The sequence below is a fragment of the Silene latifolia genome, chromosome 3, assembly GCF_048544455.1.
Source record: "Silene latifolia isolate original U9 population chromosome 3, ASM4854445v1, whole genome shotgun sequence".
In the NCBI taxonomy this organism is placed as follows: domain Eukaryota; kingdom Viridiplantae; phylum Streptophyta; class Magnoliopsida; order Caryophyllales; family Caryophyllaceae; genus Silene; species Silene latifolia.
The window spans coordinates 28631434-28638172 of record NC_133528.1 but is presented as its reverse complement, the minus strand read 5'-3'; positions in this window follow the sequence as shown (position 1 = coordinate 28638172).

Sequence of the window (6739 nt, the reverse complement as noted above, 5' to 3'; positions counted from 1 at the left end):
CCGATTTGCCCGTTAATGGTTAAATCATGAAACAAGAAATTAAAGAAAAAGGACGGATGAGTTGGGGGTGTTACAAATTTTCTTGGGCAATTAATGGTATGAAATGAATTTTGTTTTCTAAAGATGTAAAAGGGAGATGTAATTAATTGAAGAGTAAACGTTGATTGTGTGGACTGATTGGTGGCAAGTGTGAGTGAATAGCATGATGAGAGAGGATCCGTTGTAAGAAAGAGTGAGAAGGTACTGATATGAATTAATGGAATTTAAGTTTTGGAGCAATGAGAAGGTAATCGGAACATGAAAGAGTTAGGTAGTAGGAATAAAAGAGTTTAATTGTTAATTGATTTTGTCGAGTGTAATGGGAAAATAATGAGGGGAGTAAACTAAGAGAATGTTGACCGGAGTTATGCGATATAGAAGTAAGGAATCGTCGAGATGTATGATACTATCACGAGGGTGTGAGTTAATGGTTATGTAGGAAACCCAGGACGACATGTTAGTCATGATTTTCGAGGAATTTAGGTGAGTAAAAAGTTGGTAGAGTATTTGCAGAATATGAGATTTTGGTGGTGAGTTAGGTGACGATACAATTAAGGACAAAATTGGAATGAATGTTGAGGTAAATTATGTTGACAGATTTGTTGTTTGTTAATTGGGATGTTAACCGAAATAGAAATAATAAGAGGTTTGTTATACGAAAGATGGTGGTGTCGTGATGTTATCACTAGTGGTTTAGGAGAGGCTCGTACCAAACAGGAGTAACGCCGATTCCCAGTCCATTACCTGGAGTAGTGAAAGCCCTTGATACAAACAGGAGTAAGCATCATGGTATGGTTGATGTCAATCGCTATCTATCCTTAGGCCCAGATAAGAATTTCGACCGTCCAGACGGGACGATTGGTCGAATGGGTTGGGTTGGGCCTAGGAAGGCCGAATAAAATGATCTAGGAAGACCGAGTTATGAAAACCGACAACTGTCTCGTATAAACTATTCCCTAACCTTGTTCAAGTTTCACCCTTGGCAACACGTAAGTGTATTACTCCCCAGCGGAGTAGCCAAACTGTGGACGCGGGCCCACGGGGTCGCTTGGGAACAAGCGTTTGCATTTGTGGACTCGTCGCCAATTTATTGTGGAAAATTGGAAACCGTTCGAATACCTCGTGTCATGTCAAGACACAAAGTAGTGACATGAACACCAAGAACTCGTTACCCTTAGCATTCTATGTCAAGAATGACTCTCGTGGATGCCAATGAACATGGATGTTCACATAGATCTGGAGTAAGGGGTGAGGGTACGTATTAGGAAGCTCTTTTGATCATCTATACTTGATATGTTGTCGATTATATGCATGCAATGCAACATCCAATAAATTAATCCTAGCATGTGAGAATTAGCAAAGTCGGTGAACACGTAATTTAGCATGCAATTGTTCAAAGTAGAGATTTAAGGTTGATTACATGTGAAAACATACAAACAAACGATAATAATAAAATACAATAAAAATACAATAATTAAAATTACAATGATTACAATGGTTTGATTGATTTACGTCGAAAATACATTTAAAACGGATAATTTGAGAAAAGAAAGAGAAAATAAATTAATGAACGGATTAAAGGTGATAATACGAATAATAGTAAGTTAATACGTAAACCAATAAACTAGGTCAAAGCAACAACGGAATTTCAGAGACAGAACTCAACCCGGAACAGGCGTAGCAGAGCTGCGTCCCTTGGAAGAGGCGCAGTGGTCACTGCGTCTATTTCTGAGGTGAGTTCTGGCTGTGAAGCCGGAACTGCATATCATTAATGTTCGTTGGTGATTTAATGATCGATTATTGATATTTGACTCGGATAGAAAAGGTTTAATGGATTATTTATATATGAAGGGGTCATAAAAACAATAAAGGACGGACTCGAATTAATTAGAACAAATTAAAGACTAATTACAAGATTAATTATGAATTAAATTTATTAAAACTAACTAATTAGGTTTAAGTAAACGTTAAACTATTGATGATGATGATGATGATGATGATGATGATGATGATGATAAATAGATGAAAATATGTACCAAAATCGAACTCTAGAGACTTGATATTAATGAATCGAATCTCTAAAACCCGGATTTGATTTTAGTGACGAAAACCGGCAAATATTAATTACTTGGGATTTAAGTCGGGAATTAAAAGTGACGAATTATTCACGAACTATGTATTAAAATTATCATACGAACGAAATAAGAAAAAAAGATGAAATAAAATAGACGAATTGACAGAAGACGAAGGAAGAAGAAGGAAAGCAGGAACTGCGGCAGCTTCAGGAAGAGGCGCAGCAGATGCTGCGGCCCTTCAAAGAGGCGAAGCAGTTGCTGGGTTCCTTCTCGAAATATGTCTCCCGTTAATCCGTAAAAAGGTTTGAATAAAAAGTTTTATAAATCGGTTTTAAAACATGCTTTCGACGTAAATCTTACAATAATTAGTACAAAAATAAAATACAATAATAAAAGATGAGATTTACACCCTCAGACTTACATGTTTGACGAAACGAGATTAACTAAGTTAACGATTAGTGATTGCTCGACTCGAATGTACGACGAAAGTTCCCTCGTAAGAGGAATTAAACTAAATAGATTAAGTTGATTGAGTGGAGTTGGTCAAATTGGTCGGTCATGCAAAACGAGGCTGGTACTCAGAAGGATCTGAGCTTACGTGGTCGAAATTTCAAGCACGTAGACGCCAATAATCAAAGAGCACGGTCTTAGAATGCAAAGGGAGCAGAGAAGGGCGGACACTCGCGTGAGAAATATGAAGAACGAAGGTCCCTATTTATACTAATCACACGAAGGAATTAGGGTTTCAATAAAACTTTGGAAGTAAATCTCGAAAAGATCTTAAATTATGCAGAAAGGAGCTGGGGAAGAGGCGCAGAAACCACTGCGGCTCTTGGAAGAGGCGCAGCGGGTGCTGCGTCCTTTCCCCAGGGGTTTCCTCCTGCGGAAGAAAGATTTTCCGCGTTTCTATTATGGAATTGCGGTTGATATCAATTTCCTTATTATTTAAAATATAATTTCGTAAAATACTTTGCCAAAAGATTAAAAGATTGAAATATGGAATAGAAATATCTGGAACATTCCAGAATATTCCGACTCGGCATTTTAAACGGTTATTAGAAAATGAAGACGGTTTTTTACCCGAACTCCAAATGAACTCTAATTATTGTCAAAACGACCGTAACAGTGCGTAGATGACGACCAAGGGGTAGACACAAGTATTTGAGCTATCACTTAACGATAAACTTACGAATTGTCATAAATCGTTCCGTGTACCAAACATGCGGCCCAATCATCACCGGGTGGTTTGCGGGAGGTGCGGAAATGAGGTATCTACACAAACAGAGGCACGAGGAAGAAAAAGAAGAAGAGCAGCAACTGATAAGCAGCCCCTGGAAGAGGCGCAGCAGATGCTGCGACTATTCTAGAAGGCGCATCAGTTGATGTGTTTCTTCTCGACGTCATATCGCTGCTGTTTTTATCAAAAAGGTTTGAAACTTGACTTTTGAAAACGGTTTGAGCATATTTATGATATAAATTTGTACATAAATTAAATACGGAAAATAAATAAATAAAATTGGGTTTTTACACCCTCAGACTTACATGTTAGCGTCGCGAGATTTAACTAAAATCGGTTTTAGTGGTAACTCGACTCGAACTTTAATGCAAATATGAAAGTACCCTTGAAAAAGGATTTAAAACAAATTGATTAGTTGATTGTGTAGTGGTCAAATTGGTCGGTCATGCAAACGTGACTGGTACTCAGAAAGATCTAAGCTTACGTGATTGACTGATCAAGCACGTAGGCGTCGAAAGCTTAGAGCAAGGTCTAGAATGCAAAGAGAGAAGAGAAGGGCGAACACTCGCGTGAAAAATATGTGAGGCAAAGGCCTCTATTTATACTAAACACACGGAGGAATTATGGTAAGGGTAGAATTTGGAAAAGAATAGGAAAGAAAGGTCCGGAAATAACCAAACACGGATTGGGTTTTGAGAGAAAATAAATGAAAAACCGATTTGGGTTTTACGACTTCACGATTTATAATTTATCGCGGAATCCGACATACTCGATCGAGTATGTAACTTACTCGATCGAGTCACTAGATTACTCGATTGAGTAGCCTACACTAGATCGAGTTCCCACGCCCCCAAAGGTCACTATGACGCAGCTCCGCATTAGAAAGAGTTCCAAAATGTCTAAACAAGATAAGGTCAGTCAACGGCTAGCCAACGGGTCTCTAACAGAGGGGTATTACCGCATGCAAGATTGTTTGTGCTGCATTTGGGATTTGGTCTTGGTGTTGATGGTGGCGGTGTCCGATGGTGTTGACTGGCTCTTCTTCCATGTTTGGTTGAATCGGTTCGGTAGGCATGTTTGGCGTGAGTCTGTTATGTGTGGTTTTTTCCTTTTTGAGATGTGATTTGGGTGGTGTAAGTTGGGTTGGAAGAGGCGTTGGTTTGGTTGGCTCCGGTGGTCCGCTTCCAATCTTCCTTGTTAGTGTATTTATGTCTTATGTTTTTCTTGGTATTAATGTCTTTTCGTTTCCTCCAAATAATCTCTTGCTGTGAGAGACCCACCTTTAGCGGTGGGCGGTTAAGGGTGTCTTGTCCCCAACCTCTTGGGTTATAACTTCTATGAGCATGGGTGTCCTGTCTCCGTGGGTTCGTGTTCGTGTTGGATATTGCATGTCGGATTTCTTGGTCTGTTGATCCTACGATCAACGGACTCGATCTCTAAGGTGTAGGAGATTTTTCTCTGTCGATGGCAGACTTTGTTATCTTACTTATCATCTTGTCTTTCTACGCCCTTTTTGTAAGATCGTAAGTACACCTTGCTATTGTCACTTTGCGGCTCGTTGCATCAACGGTATTTGGAGGTCTTCCTTGTGTATGAAGCTCGTTCTAAGGCATATGGCTATTCCTGCTCCCTTCACCAACATGCCCTCGATGCTCTAGTTTGTCTTGTTGTAGTTTTAATTCTAAATAATGTTTATATAATCTTTAGGAATGGCTTTGTTGCACTAGATTTGGTTGCCAGGTTTATGGTGCTACTTAGTCGAATAGCTTACTTTATAAATTTTAAAAAAAAAAAAAAACAAACAAACAAACAGAGCTTGTAATACTAAGCTGCAAATAATTGGCGAAGTAATGTTGCAGCAAATCCTCCCTCCGTGCACCCTATCAAAGTCTATGATCTCTATTGCTGTAAGTCTGTAACTGCTTCATCTATGACTGCAGCCGTTCATGGCTCGTCTTCTTCAGCAACATCATTCGCTACAACAATATCGCTTCCTGTGCCGGCCATTTGAGACATGCTTATATATAAATGTTTTAATTTATCATACACCTCATTGTATTTCTATATGAGAAAAAAATATTGAACTGTGAACAAATCAAGAGAGTTCATTAAAATTATAAAATGTATTAACTAAAAAGTTTTTTTCTTTACCATAAAGCTAATAATTTATAATTTTTCTCATAATTATTTTAATGAAGTTTTTACGAAGCTATTAATACCAGTATAAAGTTAGTTTTGTTTATAGTACAAAGTCTCCGTATGCGTTAAGTTATTCTCTAATATACAAAAATCCGGAATACTCTTTGTTAAGTTCATAGTTTTCATCTATTTGGCCCAAAAAAACGTCAATTTTACCAAAACGTCGCTTATCAAAAGAGGCGTACAAATAGGTGAAATAGGTCTGATCTTCTAAAGCTAATGCATAGGAAAAAATAAAAGTCGTTCTATATATTAAAATGAAATGATATTTGACTCGTTTTAATGTTAACAGGGTATCTTCATCTAAAGATAGACCAGTTGTGCAGACTCCAGTCTACAGTGTAGACCGTTAAAAAAACAAGTAGTCTTGCTGAAGACGGGTCGGAGAAAGTGACGGGTAATGACACTCACAAAACGAATAGGGGGGAAAAGGTGGGGCATCCCCATGTGCTTCCCTCTCTCCTCTATTTGGGTAATTTGTGAGAAAAAATGGTATCCGTCACTCCAAAGTGACGGATACGTGCCGTCTTCAATGAAATTTTGTGTTAAAAAAATCAAATAAAATGAAAGAATCTCAGCGTGGGCCTTGGTGAAACTATTTTGGACACGTCACACGCATAAGGCGTATAAACTGTAGATCTTTAGGGTAAATGGGTAATAATCGTATACATATAATACACGGATTTGTTGAAAACGTGATGGGCACGTATAACATTTTCCTTAGTAAGGCATATGCTATTTTTGTATTGTTACAGAGAACTAGTATGTACTAATGTACTATATGCGTATGAACAGTGGCTATACTGGCTAATATTCTGTATTCAGCTCTCTTGTTAGGAGTTTAGGACACAAGAGATAACTTTTCACCTTTTCTTTTCTAAATTCTTTATACATAAAAAAAATGTATAAATTTCACAAATATACAAATTTTTCTCCATCCCCGATGAATACTTTTTTTAGGGAAAAAATGATTTTATAAAATTAAGAAGAGCCCAACACGAAGTTGGAGGAAACTACATTAGCGTCTCAGCAATAGCATTCGGACACATATCCGCCCAAATCCGAGTTGCCATTGCTTTTGGTACAAACAACAAGAAAATAAAGATGATTAATTTTTAACCACATAAAATAGATGACCCCACAAATATGAGTATTGAGTTGCGGTTACTTTTGGTACAAATAACAAAAA